General features: G+C 41.0%; 1 protein-coding gene across 2 annotated transcripts in view; it reads right to left on the bottom strand.

Moving 5' to 3' along the window:
- Positions 1-19,994, bottom strand: part of LOC124159030 (E3 ubiquitin-protein ligase MYCBP2-like) — a 324,405-nt gene that overhangs the window by 91,246 nt on the left and 213,165 nt on the right. The window lies entirely within an intron of this gene.

The raw sequence follows: 19,994 nt of genomic DNA, 5'->3' as shown, positions 1-19,994 counted from the left end.
TACCCACTGCCCTTGAGTAATCCCTAGGTCATATCCGATATCTGCTCCTTAGGATTATTCGAAAATACTCTAAGGATACAACGAAAATCGCAGACCCACACGAAACAAGATAATTTGTACACTGGTTCAGTACAGAGTGACGAAGTTCATACTTAAAATCGCTGATATGAAACAGGTTCACAAGGGATACACAGAGGGCTAGTTCAGTTGGTGACAGGGAGAGACCCAAAACCACACGCCACAAAGTAGCGGAAGGATAAGCATGAAGCGGAAAGGCAGCATTTCTTTATTTTCATTTTTCCCCGTTTTGACGCCTGAGGTGGAAAAGAACCGCCAATTTTGGAACACAGCCATGAGGAGCCAAAGGAACACCAGGAGGGTTGAAAATAAATAGTTACCAAAATCCGAGCGAAGAGATATAGAAGAGGTGAGGAAGTAAAGAAACTTTGGACACGACCTAGAAAAACAATGGGTCAGACAAGTTTTTTCAAGCGCGTAGGCGTGTTAGAAAATTGGCATAATATATTTTATGATACAAACGTAATTTCCGTGCCGAAGAGTAGATTAATCAGCTTTACCATTGTTTCTTGTAATTTTCAGAAATTATTCAGGGAAAATAAGGATGAAAATGAAAACAATGACTAAAATGTAGCATTAAAAATAATAGTTCCGTGAAGGATTAACGAGAATGGAGAGAAAATAAAGTGAGATCTTGAGGACTACAACACTTAAAAGTATTTTTATATATTGTCTCTAACAGCACGTTCAATGAGATCCGTCTGCACAGCCAGCAGAGAGATGTTCCAGGCTGGAGTCATTTGGAGAGTCGAGATTTACGCATAAAGCCCACGTCGAAGTTGAACTTTGAAGCTCGTAAATTGACAATGAGGTATGTCACCCATAAAAAAATCCAGAACTCGACTGACATCATCGGCTTCACCACCCATGACTTGATCATGTATTGAGAGTGCGGTCACCAACTCTATACATAGCAACCGCTGCCAATAAAACGCGACAAACCCCAGAGTCAATGTTCTCCAATTGAGAGCCCATGAGGAGATCGGATTTGATGCGGCTTCGATTAGTTCGAACTGGAGGGAGTGGTTCGAAGAGAGTAAAAAAGGAAGGCTGGGGTAAAAGAAGAGGGGACGCGGACACAAAGCGGGCCGCATGAGGATTCCTCGTCCCCCACACGGCACTGTGAATACCCCCGAGGCGGGCGCACGTATCCGCATTAAACCACGCCGAGGGTCTGGAAGCACACTGCTGGGAGCGTGCACGGGTCGCGTCCGCTTTGACGTGCGCAGAATTGAGCGAATTTTACGCGAAGCGAAAGGAAAACACGACGCGAAGAAAAGAGTTGAAGATCACCGTACGTCGTCGAACCTGTTTTGCGATTGGTTGCTTTCCTCTTCCTAGCCGTCTTTTCGACTCGCTTAACTGGAAGCTCACCGCGACCACTTTCCGAGGAAACATTATTCCTTGGGTATTTATCAGCATTCAGTATTTCTTGTAATTCAAGAGTACTCCAACAGAGACTAAGAAGATACTACCCAGCAATACTCCTTCCATATTCACTGGTATTCCTCCAGTATTTTTCGGTATTCCTACTGCATCCATTCAGTATTATATGCAAAGAAATAATATCTATCATCACGTAGAAAATTTAACTTTTCAGGGCTAAATATGATAAGAACGTTGAATTAAATGCAACAATAAAAATGGAAATAAATTAGAAACAAAAGCAACAAGCAGCCTCGATCCCAGATTCCCTGCTCAGGAGTCGAAAATTGTAGCAATTACGACGTTACGGAGGTAAGACGAATTTTCACTAAAAAACGCTCCGATGGATTGCCCTGTAAAATTTAGAGAAATTTCAGTCACTTAAATTCACTTTTCACTGCCCAATGAGATTTTAATTGAAGGTTTTATGAATATAAAGGTACAGCATTACTCTTTGAATTTAGTCGTAATGCTAACGTATGAACCTCCAATCAGGTCATCGTTGCCCATCGAAACTCGCGTAGGAAACTCCCAAATTTTTTTAACTACTTCACCATTACCGGCAAAACGCAGTACAGAGGTACATAGCTTAATGTTATTAATGATGATGGGCAACAATACGTGTAATCCCAATGATGAGAAAAGAATTAATGCGTTATATAATCCCAATTCCATTGAATGAAATTTACCCTCCGGATAGCACGAACTACGTACTCCTTACGTTAAGTATTTAAATTCAAAATGCAGGAAACAATGAATGAAGAGCGAATTATTTCTGGTTAGGATGGTTATGATCAATAGAAAAAGAAAGTTTCTGGTGAACCTCGGCTTTTCACAGAAAATGCATTTACGTAAACGGCAACCACCATTCTTGATTTTGAGTTTACGACTCTAAGAATATTTCGGAAATATCTTCAATTAAGATTCATTAATTTATCAACGAATTGGTACAGAAACTATCGAAATTGGAATTGATGTACAATTGGCTTCACAACAGTTTAGCGAAATATTTAAATTTAATCCCGTTACCTTAGTTCTATTGCACACAGCTTCAACCCTACCTATAAACTCTTCTGTGCATGCATAGGGAATTGATACGACGAAGGATCGCCAGGAATTGGCGACAGTGCACGTCTGCAGCGAGCGAGTCACGGTCGGGTGACAAGAGGGTGGTGGTGAATCACCACGAGCCAAAGACGAAGTAAGGGCGAGCGAGATGGCCCCTTATAGGGTAGAACCAGTCCACCGACACGGCGGGGTGGAAGCGGATACCAGAACAACATTCATTCCTCGACGTCGTCAATGTGCGCAGATGAAATATTAATAAATTAGAATCCACTCCGTCGTCCGTGACCCAACCGCACACGACTCCGACTCTATCGAGAGTGACCACAAGAGTAGGCGTGGACGGTCACTTTAAACGCGTGCTGCACGCAACGTCTTTTTCTTTTTTGCCACGCGCCCGACGCGAGAGCGAGAAATAGGAACTCGCTGGCATTTACTAACATTTCCACGACCTCTCCATCCTTTCTATCCATTCCGCCCATTTAAAATTCTTACGTAATGCGACGAGCGGCGTTTTTACTCTCCACACGAATTGTAGTACGGGACTGCAGTAACTGGAAGATGTGGCATAAAAGGACGCTTCACGGAGTGCAGATTCATTCAAATAACAATAAACCAAGACCAAACATTGGAGCGCGGGAATGTAATGCGGGTAGCGATTTGGGCTTCTAATTAAAGGCTACCCGCATTTCTGCACCCCGCCAAACACCATTGAGGATGGTCGCAGAGTGTTTGGTAGAAATACTATTAAAATTCACCTGAAGGACCATGGCGGGATACAAAAATTCAACACTCTTACCAGGATGAAACCTCAGAAGACATAGTTATCAGCATTAACCACAATTAGCGGTAGTAGAAATACGTTTTTAGGGATGCGTCGACTACAGGGTCATTTGCACCGCTCATTGTTCCTCAAGTAAAGTAAAGCTTATTTCTTTCTGTTATGAGTATTCAGTACAAAAGGGTTTCCTGTCGTTTGACATTACAGGAGTGTGGTTGTGCCATGATACAAAGGCTTACTAATTAATTGCATCTATATTATTAACAGAACGGTTTGTATATCCTTAACGTCAATTAGTCTCCTGTGTTCATTTCATGCATTCTAGCAGAACTGTCTCACAATAAGACTGCAATCTCGGCCACCACAGCGGGGGGCCTGTTTTCCATCGGTAAAGAGGTAAGCATGTGTGTGCGCGGTAAATTCACCACAATATGTTTCGAAGATTAATGAATCACCTCCTTTTTTAAATTCTATCGCGGATCTTGAAAACATATCCCAAAGTAGAAAAAAGAGTACTCGGGTAGGTACCACGAAATTCCTGCAGGAAGACTTCATCTTAATGCAGGCGGGCTAAAAATATAGGGAAATGTTGAGAATTCGACGGAAATAGACTGCTAAACTCGATCTGGCAGAATGGAGTGCGAATGATTTGTTTACAAAATCCCACGCAGACTCATTTTGCAGTTCCCTTAAGGTTGGTTATATGACACCGGATTTTGATCAACAGACCCACACCTTTTTCTGATCTTCACATCTAAGCCTGGTATGATGAAAGAAAAGTGCAAGACGGAAAGGGAGACGTCAAAGGAATAGATAGTCTGACACCAAAAGACCACTCAAAGTCCTTGCTCATCGCCAATTTTCACATTTCCATTTCAAGTGAATGTACCTTTCCCTCGAATATTACTTCTGTCGTAACGATGATTTGTTCACAATCAATGTACGTCCTTATATAGAAGTATAAGTGAAAAGGAGCAACAGTACCCTCGACATTTAACATCAAAAAGATTCGTTCGTACGTTCAGCCTCGAAAGGGGAGTCTACAGAGAAAAAATATCTTCAATGAGGCAATTTATGCTCCTCCATTGCTTTCAAAGAGGGAGCGGCGTACTATATTTAACGTAGCTTCACACAGGGATACCGAAATTTCCGGAAAACCCAAACACAATTTAACCGAAGGGTCCCGAAATTGGGATGGATCTCTGGGCTCAAGAAAAACAACCGAAAATAATGGTCCAGCAGGTGACTAACACGAGCAAAAGGAATTGAAATGGGACAAGTTTAGCGAAGCAGACGAAGATGTAAGAAGACTAACAAACCAATGGAATGTGGTTGGAACACCCGAATTATCTACCGATGAGACAAATAATAATCAGCTAATTCTGAGTACATTGATAGCATGTTGTATTCCATAAGCCATAACATTAAATCATCCTTAATTATTCTGCTCCTTCCTCCAATAATTGGCTTCCTCACAATATTTGCCATTAAGTTCGACAACACTCTCTAGTAACTATTAGTCCATTCATGGTCCTTTTTCCGGTCGAGACGGTGATATATTTTGTATTATTGCGTAGTGATACACATTTATTAGACTGAGGAATATGATTGTTCCCAGATGACATTGAACGGTAATTATGCTAAAAATTGTAACAGATATAAATTCAATGCAGGATATTAATAATGCCTTTATGAATAATCTCTCTAGATAGAGAAGGAAAGGAGCCTTCTGCGAAAGATCTGTTTTCACTTTGCCTCCCGTCTGCGGGGAATACCTGTTTATACATCGATCCTATCCACATGTGTGCTCCCGATCGAAAATAGAGCAACCGCGTAAATTCACACTATGACGCCTACGACTCCAATCGCCTTCATGTTAAAAAAAACCAAACACACACACAACAAATAATTCCACCAAACTCAATAATTACGATAAATAATACATGTGCAGGGGATATAACTGAATTAAGAGCCAGATATTTAGTCTGTGCCACGAATCACTTTGTATACTTTAAATATTCATTAAATTTTATGGTGAAAATAACAATATTTATGCGTGGGTTTACAAAATATGCGTTGAATATAAACAATTAACGTGAAAATCAACCCTAAATCACAATGGAAGCAGAACGCTTACAAAGTTTCCACTGACTTCAAGCAGGCACCACAAAAATTTAAGATAATGAAAAATTCCATTAGCCACTCATAAGGTAATAACCAATCAAGACGCACAAAAGAAACAACTGGGATGTTCAAAGATACATCAAAGAGGAGAGTAGACGCAGCAATAGTAATTTTCTAAGCCAAAAGGTGAGTTCTAAGAGGGGTACAGAAAATTTATAAATGAGAAAGGTAACACTATAATGTGATAATTATCTGAGGAAAGTCATTTCTGGGGATATCAGTATTTAAGATACGGGAATGAGAAGGTAAATGAGGAGAATAAAATAAGTAGATTCTTAATATTTAACGAAGTATTTTTAAGAGCGGCAAGCATATGGATAAAAACTAGGAGGAAGGAATTACAAGTAAATGAGTGTGCGTCTGTAATAAAGTCCATATGAACCAATAAAAACATCAATTGGGCTTTTATTTTCCCTGCGCCAATCTTGAAAACTTCGGCATTAACAAAAAGGAGGGCTACAAGAAAAAAAATCTTTAGAAGATAAAGAAGAGTATCACCCTAACTTTGCTTTGATAAATTTTGTGAGACTTTTCATCCGCATAATTCGGAAATTATTCGAAAAGAGATAATAAAACCCAGCAAAAAACAACGGATGTGCTATAAGCTGACCATGCTCTTTGAAGTGGTAATAACGTTTTATCTCCGGAATGACGGTTAGGATGATGCAATTCGTACGCTGCCCAATGGCAGCCGAGGAAGCACAATCCGCACACTGGGTGCTGATTCGCAGTACATGAAGCCCTTGATGATGTGTATGTTGTTGGCGCTTGTAAGTTATCCAAGACTATGATAGAGAGAGAATTCCAAAGAGAGCTCTGAGCAAAACTTATTATCGAGGATTCTTGACGGGACGAATCCAACCAACAAAATGAGTATATGGAACGAAAACTGCACAGTAAAATCAAAGCAGAATTAATTTAACCCGTAATAAACAACTGAATGTCGAAAAATAATGATCTTACCGCTAAGTTCTACCACCCACAAAAGATTAAAGAAAACTCAATGAATGAATTCCAATGACAAATATTTATCGTTTCAGTATCTATCAGTGATTCATCACCATGCACAACCTAGTACGAAGAAGAAAATCTACATTGATATAAATTGAGCATGCGCATGTCCTAACCATACCTATACCTACTTTGAAAAATAGAATAAAGTCTACTTTGAGAGCAAAAGAGGCGGCCCTTGCTTATGCTCACAATAACCAGTTATTTCCACGGAACACCAAAAATTACCAGACAAATTGCCTCTATAGAAGCTCTAAAGGCAATTTGACACGGGGTAGGTATATTGCGCAGGTTAGAAATGCATTTATCTCTGATTATAGCGTGAAATTGCGCGAATGCACGAACGAAATTAGAACAGGTGCTATTTTGCCACCTCACGTACATGTATTCTCGCTTGCGTTCGAGAAATTCACCGCTTAGCACGGCACACTTTAGGCTACGCCATCGTACCTACGTCAGATTGTGCAATTACGTGCCCCATGTAAACAGGCCTTAACAATGGACTCACACAATACGGAGTCTTAGAGGCGCAACATTACACAAAACACATTTGAATACGTGTGAATTGGGTTAGCTTTCAGTACGCTCGTAAGTATCCATTTCATTTATACCTGACCCAACTATTTGTCAAAAAAGGAGAGAAATATACCATTAGCAAAACACGGTTGATGATAAAGGTGAAACACTAGAAAAACCACACGAAAATCTTTCTTAAATAGTGAAATGTGAATAAAAAATACGAATTTACTATGAAAATGATTGCTACAAAACGATTAATCTCGAAATGGGTGAGATAGCGCATTGGCATTGTTGGTATTTGCAAACAGCCCTATTTTAATAAATCTCAAAGAATGTTTCAGGCAACTATGTATAATCCCACATTTATGTCCAACCTTAATTATTTAATGTCCTAAAAATCTAGAGCATTAAATAAGAACTCTAAAAGACTGGATACCCAAGAAAAACAAGTTTTCAGGTAACTGCAAAGAGCATCGAAAAAATGTTTGCCTTGCCATACCTCAGTAACTAACGAGTTGCGACCCCATATTTATGGAAAAAATATTCTTAAAATTGTCTACCACCCTACCACCTCCTGAAGTATTGCAAATTCCTCATGAAATGCCCTTTATACTTCTCGCACTAATTTTGTGTAAGAATGCATCGTTGTTGAGTAAAATTTAGGAATCATACGACTGTAACCAGTGCCTTCAGTAATGTGCGCGCCGCAGACGTCTTCACCGAAAATGGCTCCACTTAAAAAAAAAAAACATGAGGCGTGATTGTTTCCAAACAAGATCCCTCGGACACCTCCCTCTCGAGGGACGCCTAACCGCAGGGAGCAAACTATTCTAGCCGACCGTAGAAGCATTAACATCCGGCATTGAAACAAAGAGAAAAAAATAGAAACGTCTTCCATCACGTGAGCTCAAGACTGCGGTCCAATTACCCCCCGCAAGAAGTCAAGAGTGAGGGAAGGTAGGGGAGAGAAAGCGGACCCTTCTTCCTGGTCCCCCTTCCGAAAAGAGATAAGTAGCCTCAGAGCACCTCAACCGAGGAATGGAAAGAGACGTGGCGCAGGGAGAGGGTGCTGGAAGGAATATGGGGAGCAGAGTGGTAACGACAAGGGGGCTGGAGGCAAGTGAAGCAAGCGTGGAAGTTCGTGGCAATGGAGAGATACGGCTCGCCGCGGAGGACTGCTAGCAGGCAGTTGGGTGTGGGTTCGTTTTTGAAGTGGTGCCGAATGCGGAGGGTGAAACAGTACTAGTAATGAGAATGGGTACCACCGTAGACAACCAGGATGACTCCATCGTTTGCTAGCAAACCTAAGAGAAACCGATTTAGGGGTTAGGTGGAAGAGGGGACTTCCTAGTCTCAACCTCGCCCGAATAAAGACATTTTAATATTATTATTATTATTAAGAGTAACCCAAATCGTAGAAAAAGTAAAACTTTAATAACAGGGTATCCAGCCAACAAAAGCAGAAAAATGCACACATATTTCCAGGTTTTCCAGTGAAATATTACAAAATTCCAGGTTAACCTTACGTGGTTACTGCGATAGACAAGAATTTGACAAAACCCACAATTACTTCGGTATTAAAAATAATTTTCTAATTTTAAAATGCTATCCGCGGATATAATACTTTTAAAAGCGTAAGTAACGAACTGGGGAAGAATATTGTTTAAATGAAATTGATGACGGATTGAGGAAGGGGGCACCACGGATAAAAATATTCCGTCTGGCCTGGAAACGCATAACATCAGGCGCCAAGGTATTCAGCTTTTGGACACAAACTTGACTTGAAGAGCTATTGACATAGCTCGCACGAGCAGACACACAGAGTGGTAAAAATCCACTGCCGAGGTTTGTACTCGGGATGAGAGTTGAGTATTTTAGATACCACACCAACCCGACCCCCACAAAGATATACGAGTCCAATGAAATCCTCATATAGTCTACCTCTAGGACTGGTTGTCTCACTTTGCAGGACAAAAGAGTGGTAGTGGTCGGATATTGGGGGAGGGAGGGACAACAGAGGTCACGCAAGGTAGGGATGATTCTAAAGAGAGAAAAAGAGGTAAGTATATGCCATTTAAAGAAATATTCTACGGTCTTCCGGTTAAATTTACCCATTACTACCAACACTTCGATAAAGACTCCTTCGTGATCATTATTTTCTAAAAACTATGACAAAGAAGACCAAAACGGACTTGAAAATGTAGCCAGCAACGGTGAATATAGACCGGAGAGGAACACTGGAAGAACTCTTAAGGCGGATAAGATTGTAAAACCGAACCCACGTATAGTATGGGATGTGAGGACAACAAACTAATAGGGAATGAAAAAAAAATTACCTGAAAATGTGATTTCTTATTTTGAACATCTAAAAAAAGAGTATTGATACCCTTCTTTTTGGCAGCAATTTAATTCATCGCTTCTGTCTCGTGTGGATAGTATATTTATCTGAGGTTGAGTGATAAATTATATTTTTATCACAAAACTCAACACCAAGCACATATACTTACGATATCACACTATACAGAAATCCACAAGACAAAATTAGCCATAATTTCGTACCTCGTCATAATCGCAACGAAGAACCTCGATTTTTTCCTCAATCGAACTCCAATTTATTTAGACTTCCATCAAAAACCCATTTTGGAATTAAGAAGTTTTCAACCAACAAGCAGGCAGGCTAGGCCACTGACACTAATAGCGCATCCTGAAAGAGGTCCATTTCCGTAATTAATTAAAACAAACGCGAAGCCACTGAGCCCTAACTGGGTCATTTCGTAAAAAGTGCGCAATAATCAACTTTCTCGTAGCATTTTCTTGATTATATGCTTAATGAATCTCGGTTTCTTCATGGTTGGGTTCCAAAGTTTCCAAGTGGAGAGAAACCCGGCGCCGAAATCCGGCTTCTTCTAAAGCATGGCGCCAAGGGGTCCATGGCTTTTAAGTTCTGCGCGACCCAACGGGAGTGCAAGGGGAGGAAAATACTTGATGCTCTCTCGTGTGGGATGTGATGGGGCTTGGGATGAGATGGACTTGGAGTGCTCTCCAAACAGGAGTGCACTTGAACCATACGGAGAACTGAGGGAGGCTGCATGGATACCTACACTTGCCTTCTCTTAATGAACGAAAGGCGCCAAGGGGTCCAGTGTCACATCCCAATTGACGGACAGAGTGCTCCACTTGAAGTGCTCGTCAGAGAACACATGCACACATGGTTCTTTAAAACAACAATAAACGGCAACTTCCGTGATTGAAGCCTGGGTACACTCAATGACTATACAAACAATATTTCCAGCAAGGATAAATGCCACTGATGAAATAAACCACTATTATAGGTAATGTAATGGGTTCTTTAGTGACATTGTGCCGTTTCATTCCAAAATATTGCAATGAAGCCTTCAAAAACCAATGGTAAAAACATAACATGCACACTACCCACGCTGACATGCATTAGTGCCATCATTCGATAATGATCATGTGCCTGATGATAACGCCAATGCATTGGTATACGAGCCGTGCGAATGCAGAACTATTAATTTTGTTTTATAAAAGGTTGATTGCAATTATCATTCGCCCATTAATTAAATTTTGATTCCAAAATAAAAAATGGCGATGAAAAAATTCTTCTCACGCAGCAATAACATGTGTGCATAAGGTTCAACACAAGTGGAAGAAACCCGTTTTAAGGTTCAATATTGCATTCATAAAGATACGCATGGTTACACCGCAGCTGGAAGGACTACAATGAGTGAAAACAACGGCATGCTTTGCATATCCATCAACGGGACAGAGGAACAATTCCCATTATGTTCTCTCGTAAAAAAACATTTCTACCTCGGAAATCAGAGTGACAGGAAAGAACATCTGCGTCAACAATTACGAAATTTACATCCTACAACATCGCCAGACTTTATTGCACTGAAAAGAGGGGCAACCTCATAAAGACATCCTACGCACGTAGCCACTCACTGTGCAGACTCCGATCACGAGAAGACTGCTAACCGAGGAGCTTCCACTCCGCACTTTTGTCTATCCGCTTTCCATTCGCTGCAATCATCCATTCTCCGCAACCGAATAACCAAATGATTCCACTGTCTTGCCCCAGCGGCAGAGCGGAGACAGATGACAGCTCAATGCACGGTTGACTTCCACTCACTCGTTTAGTTGCGGAGTCCGCCACCACAAGAAAAAAATACAGTGCACTCCCTTTCGAGAACGTCGTATATCTCAAGCCTTTTATTACCCTCCATGCATCGCATTCCCATACTCACGAAAGGAGAATAAAATCAACAGGAAGCTAGTGTATGCAAAAAATACTGAAGTAACCCATTACAAACAGCAATATTATCAGTCTAGACGTGTTTTTCTTAAGCTCTGTTTTGGCGAATTAGCAAAACAATACGCATTACGATCTATCATAAGGAAGTGGAAGAACAAAAAAAAATTCAACTTACTATAGCACGGAAACGCATACATTATATTTTATCTTGGGGAGTAAAGTATTTTTCGTTGTTGCTGTTGATACCCCCAAATACCAACCTCGAGCAGTCTCAACGCCTAACCTTGAAATTAACGACAGTAGGTGGGATCGGGTTGAAGTGGTGGCTAGAGTGTTGGCTTCCCACCCGGCGTGCCCGGGTTCAAATCCCGGCAGCGGTAGAGAAATTTGATAGAATGCCCGATTCCTGCTTGAATGTCGCATGGAGGACATTTCAAGCGCAACACTCCGTCCGTCGGATGGGACGTTAAGCCAGGGTCCTCTTGGCGCTTTTCGTTAAGAGCAGGGTAATGCCGTCGCCAGCTTTCTCTCTACCCTTCCCTCATGGCGCAAATGACCTAAGCTGTCGGTCGCTTCCTCCAAATACCATACCATATGGCACTAGGCAATACAGGCTTCGCAATAAATTCAAAGGATCAAAAATCATTACATCCTCTCAAGATGTTCAAAACGGATAAAATTAATTCATACGAAAAAATGCCACGGAAATAAAGATAAATGCTTACAATGCCCTCAGACCAAGAGACAAACGAATGACTCAAGTGAGAAGAGTGTTCAGACACGAAACTCAGGGAAGTGAAAATATAACTCCTTGATTCACTGACTTATATTCGAATGGATTATACCATTTGGCAGTTATAAAGTCCGTCAATCGGTGAAGACCATAAGTGCAGGTTGGATAGAATGGGGTCATAAAAGCTGTAGCGTAACAAGGACCTTCGCAACATTTCCTATCGGCTGAAGTTGACATCCCCATGGATAGTATGCCGTGCGTCATCTGTTTTCATTTCAGAGCAGGAAAAAAATTTTGTTTCGTCACCTATCTTGAATTTTAAACACTAAAATTTGTCATTGTTTCATTAGAACACAAATGTTCATGAAAAATATGAAAAATAAATTATATTGACGGCGAAAATCTCTTTGAAGCTATCCATTTCACTCTGCTTCTAAGGAAGGAACACATCCAGCGAAGAAACCAATGAACCAGCGATTCCCATTGGCCATGCGTTTAAATGTCCAGATGATCACCATTGGCCAAGGTAGAGTTAGAATAAATAAACCAACAAAAAGATAAAAACATACTTTTTGAGGTTTTAAGGGTAATATTTATGAGGAACACCATAGTATTTTAGTACGGCATACTTACAAAAGGAAAGAGTTTACATTTGTCGTACTCAAAAAAATAAGTGGAACAGCATAAGGTGAAGCAAGGAAGATAATGCTGCTGGTTGACAAATAATTGGCGTAAAATACATTCCAATAGACATGAAAAATCACCTTGAATACCTTTTGAATTAAACCAACATTAAAAGCAATTTTGATTTCTCTGTTCTTGCTACTCTACAACTTTCAATTCCACGATCGAGGAACACTAAGGGGACCCCTTCTAAAATATTAGAGCCGCCAACAGACTATTAGCCGCCGACATGGCTACTCCCCCACGCTCAAGGGGAGAAGTCAGGGGTTTGTGGCTTTGAGTGAGGGGATGTATTATATTAGCGGGGACTGGGTGCGTGAGACAGACAAGCGGTATATGCTGAGCGGGAGAGAGCCGAGGGTGTGTGGGCCGGTTCGTGCTGGAAATGGGGTGTGTCGGGGGATTTTGGGCGCAGAGGACGAGTGAAAAACAAAGGGGAGTCACGGCGAGAGACAATGGGGGAGAAACACGTTAAAGAGACGCTCAGGCCCCGATTGATTTTTTTTCAACCTGAACGCATTCTCTGCTTACATGAGCTCTCCTCATCTTAACGCCTGCACCGGACTTCTAACATTCGGAAATTATTATTGTTGAAGTATTCTACCGATAAAGTGTACAATGGGGTATTTAAGAAGCATTCTGGCAGGCTCCCTTTCCTCCATGTACTTCCGTCTTCAATTCACAAAAAGTCCTACTCCTTTTCATCTTATCTAGACCCTTTCATGAGTATGACATTGCATTATTTAATGCTTTACATCATTATAATCATACGTGATACGTAATCATAGTTGTGATATCATTATAATTTTAGGTTAAAATAGCCAAATGAGGAAGATTATTTTCGTCGTAACCTATCTTTCCATTCGGCCTGGAGAATTCCTTTAGGGAATTTCGATTTCGGGTCTGGGTGAACTAACCCATTATTGTAATTAAAGTATTCAACTGATTAAGGTAGGTTTGCAGGTTTTAGGTAAGGTAGGTTACTTAAGAAGCATTCCGGCAGCCTCTCCTTCCTTCATGTATTTTCCTCTTCAATTCTCAATAGGCCAACTCCCTTCCATTCTCTCTAAAAATCCATTCTTTTCCATCTTCTCCCTCGTTTACCTAACATTCTACCCTCTAACACTGTTTTCAACAACCCCTCTCGCTCCATACACATAGGGTTTCCCACTTATATTCAAGTATTCATTAATACTCAATATCTCATTGAGGTACACGTATTCGTTCGCGAACACAAATACCCGCGGATGAATACATTTGGCTTACTCCTGATTTAAAGTGAAGTGCTGAGTGCGTCGGATGGAACAATAACTTGTGGTGGCGCCCTACCCAAAATAAGCGCAGATACTAACGACGATTTCACTCCACCTCTCCACATTGTCTCGGTATTTCTTTCCTTCAGAATCGACACAACTGTCTCTTCAATTCAAAAAATGACATCAGCTATCCAACACCTCTCGAAATAACTAACTCGCTTCCCGAAATTAGTTCTTCGGAAGCCTTCGACCCAACAGCTACATATGATAGAGGAAAGAATGAAACGGACCCAAGGCACGCAGAGAACAAAGTCAACGCTGGAATGAGTCATGGCGGATATACGTCGACCGAAGGACGTTTAAGGACAATTGGAACTGAATTAAAGGATACGCGAGCTGATTTAAGGGGACGTTTGACGACGCCTTCATTCTTTTTTTATTTAGGCGTTCGACCACCGCCTTCGTGGGAGTCCCACGCCCTCGATACTCCGGGCAGTAGAATTGTGCTTCCTTCTCAACCGTCACTCCGAATAAACTTATCCCATGATACACTGGAAGATAGCGCGAGAGCACACACAAGAGTAAACAAGTTGCTGGCATGAAATAAAAACATGACGAGCACAAAGAGATTGAAGCATTCAAGACGATTCGCTACTTCTACGAGGTAAAATACGTGTGTAATAAAATTTTTCGTAAATATTTTATATTTAATACGTAGATACTTTTGGCATTTTTATTTTCACAAGCATAAGCAACAAAATATTCAGATTGGTTAATGAATAGTTTTAAAACTTATGAAAACAGTTTGAGTTTACTGCGGAGGTACTCACATACAACTAAAGTATTTAGATTATAGATACCGCATTAATTTGACGAGACGTGCTAACACTTTTATTACATTGATTTTAAAGGCATGACACACCTACATGCAAGCTTTTTGGTCAAAATAGCGTATTACTTTGTAATCTAAATGTATTTTTTATTCAAAGCTTGAGCAAGCATTTACGATTTGAGAAGACATTTGAGGATTAATTCTTAAAGGGGACTTTATTACGAACTGAGATTATTTAAAAAATATGCGTAGTGTGTAACTCACATTTCAAATTCGCCGCGTAAAAATACTATACCATGAGCAACGCTAATATGGAAACAATTCACCTAGAGGGGCAGTTTCAAGAGGAGCGTGTGCTGGAGGCTGAGAAACGAATAATATATGAGAAAAAGTGGCGGCACTCAATATAGCGCATCTTGAGAAGACAATCTGAGTGCCAAGGAGATAGAATATTCTGGAAGCGTGTTCAAGTACTGGCCGATACGATACGGTCTCAGAGCCCAGCTACAATCGCAAATAAGAGGTAACCTATGTCCGAGAGAGATAAATAATAGGACATCATGAACGTTTCCGTTAAGAAAATTTTATATTTATAGTCAAAAGAGTGAAAGAGGAAGAGACGATTTTGTATAGTCTTTATGGAGCCAATAAGCCAGTTGCTTTAAAGAACCTACGAGGTATATGGAAAATCAATTCTAAACGCAAAAAAAAGGAATAGTACCTCGACATGTATTCACCAACGCTGGTTGGAAAATCGAGGATAGAGTTACCCCAAACCTCGCTCGGGCTCTTGGCATGTAAATACCAACTCATCCAGGGCACAGGCGGAAAATATTTTCCATAACGCTATCAGTGCTTACACACATTCATAATCTGGAAAATCATTAATGAGAGATTTTCGGAGGGGGGATGTCCAGCAATCCAGAGACAAGTGTTATTATGGTCACAACTCATTATTTCTAACATTAACTGCCTCAAGTAAAACTTTTCCAGGACCCGGGATCGAACCATGGACCTTTAAAGGCCACCGCGAAAAGCATTTTGCTATCCACGTTCCTTCGGCATTACGGCAGTAACATAACGCACCGGCATGGGTGCCGATTTGCGTCTAGTGGCCCGGAAACCCAAGGTTTGTTGTTCGATAGTCTGATGAAAAATATCATTTAACCATAAAATTTCCAAAGAGGGCAAAAACGCCGCGGTAACTTAACTGGCTTAAGCACTTCACCGGAAATCGGGAGATCAGGGTTTGAATCCCAGACAAGGCAAATTATTTTTCTCTGTGGAATTTTCGCACGATTTGTGCAATGCGGGCGACTCCGTAAAGATATCACCGTGGCTAGTCCCGGAATTGGCTATTATTTTGAATCCCATCGCCGTTTTTGGGGATGATTCAAAACATCAACACATTCCTCAAGGAGTAAGTCTTTCCCTTTTATTTCTCAGTCTCCTCACTATGATTTGATCCGACGAGAGTAGGAATAGCAGCTCGAGGAAAGTCAGAGGAAACAGAGTTGGAGGTCAGAAGTAAGTGACCACGCCCCTCTTCGTCCATTTACGAGGACGAAGCTCGCGTGAGCGAAGGAGATATTTCTACCGCACAGCGAAGAAAGAGAAGAAGAGGAAGAAAGCACCCACGGTGGAGACTATGGGACGGACTTCAACCCCACCGAACATCCACAACACCATCTCCTCCCTTCCTCAACCTACACAACACCGCTGAGTGATTAAATCACACCACCCGAACGCCTACCAACTAATTATGTCAAGCATCAGCTGAAAAGAGGACAACGGTGAAGATAGTGCGCCTTATCTTTTAATAACTCCGCAGGATATTGAACTATCCTCGGCTATGATGCATCGTGGAAATGATAAGGGAAACGCTCAGCCGCGAGATTATGACTGTTACGATGGAAAATAATGATGTATTTTTCCGGGGTCTTATCGTTGTCTATAACAATACCCTCTGTCGCAGCGTCCCATATGTAATCACGGTTCTATGGCCAAGATATATCCCGGAGATGGTGACTCAAGAGAGCAGACAGCAAAGGAACAAACGGCGGAAATACGTAGAGAAATGTTGATACACCCCGGCGGAATCCTTAACTCGATCTAAAATCCTGACTGGTCTGCTAACCAAAAACTCACAGAAAATCCAAGTGAAAATCAGGGAATACGAATCTTAACACCGGCCTTGGCTTTTCATTCACGAACTGCGACGTTGATACCCTCGCGGAAGAATAACTTACCGCACCAAAGAGTGTCCCTGCATCAGATTTAGATTGTTCTTCCATATATTCCAACTCAATACCAAATTATTTTCAATTTCATGAAAAAAATCCATAAAATAACGAGTATTAACTATTAATCAATCCTCCAAAATATTCTCAAATAAATCCCTGAGACTCGGTATTTCGAATATAGGACACTTTTACTGCCACCTAACTATATTCTTTTCTCTATGAATTAGGAAAATAAATGTTTATGTTTAATGCTGCACTATCGCGTACCTAATGATTCAGCCACTAAAGCAAACGCAGTAAATCGAAATATACTATTAGTGGCATTTCTACGCTTAATTAACTATATAGAAACAATAGAATTGCCGATTTAATGCTCATTGTAGTAGTTCCAGTTCCGGCAACAAAAAAGTAGTACACGGAAATCCACGTTCACCATTGTCTCAAAGACAAGAGAGAAATAAAATCGACATAGGAAAGAAAGGCCCAAATCCAAGGTTCACCAAGGCCACCCTTCACAGTTCAACCCTAGACAGACGAAAACGCGGAAAAACATCAGTGCGCGGCCGACGGGAAAGACCACGTAGCGCCGTCATCCGACTTGATGAACGAGCAGGACTTCTGGACCTGGCAACGAACGCGAAAAAGTGAAGGGGGCCTCTATTTAAACGAATTACCACTCCCCACACTCTGCCTCCCCATCACCCAGCTACGATCCGACCACGCTGCAGCCCGTTGTTCATTCATTCAACGAGTCAAATCTTTAAACGCGAGGAAATGGTCCAGGGATAAAGAGAAATAGGGGGAATTATTTGAAGGGCTCTCGCTCGGACGAGGGCGAATTGTTGAGGAGCAGGAAGGGAAATGCCTCTAGTGTGTCCCTCAGGAGGAAAATGACTCACTCAGCAGACAAACAGACAACAGAGAAAAAGAGATAGGAAGGAAGAAAAATGAAGTTCACGACAAACGGCGTTGGTTTCTCTCAGCCAGAACAGCTCACTCACATCACACTGTTTTCAGTGAAACACGCCCAGTTTCGAAAGTAGATGGAAAATTATAAGAGCCACTTCATTAGTCTGTATGTACGTTTGAAATTACACTAATTTCCTTCTCCTATACACAGGAGATTCTGAATCTGAACCAACCTCACACGGAAAAGGCAGGCGTAGACAACAAGAGGAAATTTGCGAGAAAAGAAAGGTTTCTTAGTTCAAGAAAAATCTTCTTTTCAGAAATTAAGGCCAGCTCGTTGATTTATTTTTCGAAATACTTGTGGTTATCTAGCATAAAATGTATATTTTCGTCTGCTTACACCGCCATAACACTGCACATTAAACTAATGTAAACAAGGTTATACAGCATTACATGTGATGGAATACACACTAGCTCAAGTCGCCAAAGAATGAGTAAGCGTGAGCCGGATAAAAACTGAGAGACTTGTGACAATCGGTCATAAAACCACGCCACCGATATTGGTGAAGAGGAAGAGTCTTAAGATTTCATTCAATACGTAGGTAAGTCTTCATAAACTAAAAAGACGATGCAATTCGGTAATATTCACCGTTCAACTACCTAGAGCAAAAGTTCAAGATTAGGCAATAATTATCCTATTTTTTTCGCTACAAACAATCGCAAAAAGGCGGACACGGACTAATACACGGATTCAACACTTCTGAGGAATCAATTAAGGTATCCAAAACGAACATGAAATAGTATCTGATTTAATTCTATGGAGGAGGTAACTCCGGATACAATTTTTCACTTCCTCGGATTTTTTATGCACGGCTAGAGTGAGGAAAACACAAGAGATACAACTTCGAAAGATGAAGAAAATTAGGCAAGCGTGTTCCAATCGGCAAAATAGCCAATTAGCTGGGGTCGATGAAAATGTAAGGAACAGCAAACCTTTATCATCCTTAGGAGAACCATGCGTCAACGCGGACATCGACGGAAGTATATTATATTTCCTCCACCAAACATTTTTAATTTTAATGTTTAATTTAATAACAATTTAAGTTCACCCAACATGAAAACACAATAACAGGGTAAACTACTATCACAATTATCATAATTATAATACATAAAGAACTTCATACACTGATAGTAAAATTAACTATCACAATTTAGACCAGCCACATACAAAATTCTTTACAAATTTAAAATGTCGCCAAAATCGACGATATCTGTCCGCGAAGCATTTCCTTACGTGAGTTTATATTTAATTCACTTTTAAGTTCATTGAATGAGATACATATTCTACTAATAGGTGGATTTATAGAATAATTTATATTCACACTTTTTTAATAGAATGTCCTTTTAGCCTTACTTTGTTTACCATTTATCTATCTATCAGACCAGACCGCCTAAACTCCTGAAGTTGCACTGGCTTCCACTAAAGGCATAACTTCACGCATTCAGGAGGGTGCAGCAGAAAGATGACAAGATGAGGGTCAAATGTGTAGTAAACAGTGACGTTGAACTAGGCCTTTACACGACCCACCATACGGCGGACGCGACCAATTAAGAGAGAATTTGAAACATTTTCCTGGCCAAGGACTAACTTTAAATGTTTTACGGGAGTAAATTTTAACAGCCACCGTAATTTCTTCAGTCTTGTGAGACAAGAGGCGATTGTTGGGTGGGATGTTTGTTCTATTAGCTGGGGGGTGGTTACCCAGCTCCCTCGGTGGGATCGTGGGCAGTTACGGGAGAAGCTCAAGTGTGAGAGGGTCGACCTTGTTCAGACAGTCTCGTATCACCCAACTCGGGATGTGCCCGCAGGGATACACAGCGCCTGGTTCTCGCCTCTCCTCTCGTAATTGACCTCCCAGATAGCCGTGAATAAGGCCAAGGGGGTGGGAGGAGGAGGCTCTGGAGGTGAAAGATGTGGGGGGAGAGACATCATTGGGC

The sequence above is a fragment of the Ischnura elegans genome, chromosome 5, assembly GCF_921293095.1.
Source record: "Ischnura elegans chromosome 5, ioIscEleg1.1, whole genome shotgun sequence".
Classification (NCBI taxonomy): Eukaryota; Metazoa; Arthropoda; class Insecta; order Odonata; family Coenagrionidae; genus Ischnura; species Ischnura elegans.
Note: the sequence above shows the minus strand (reverse complement) of the source record. Positions and strands in the feature narration are given on the sequence as shown.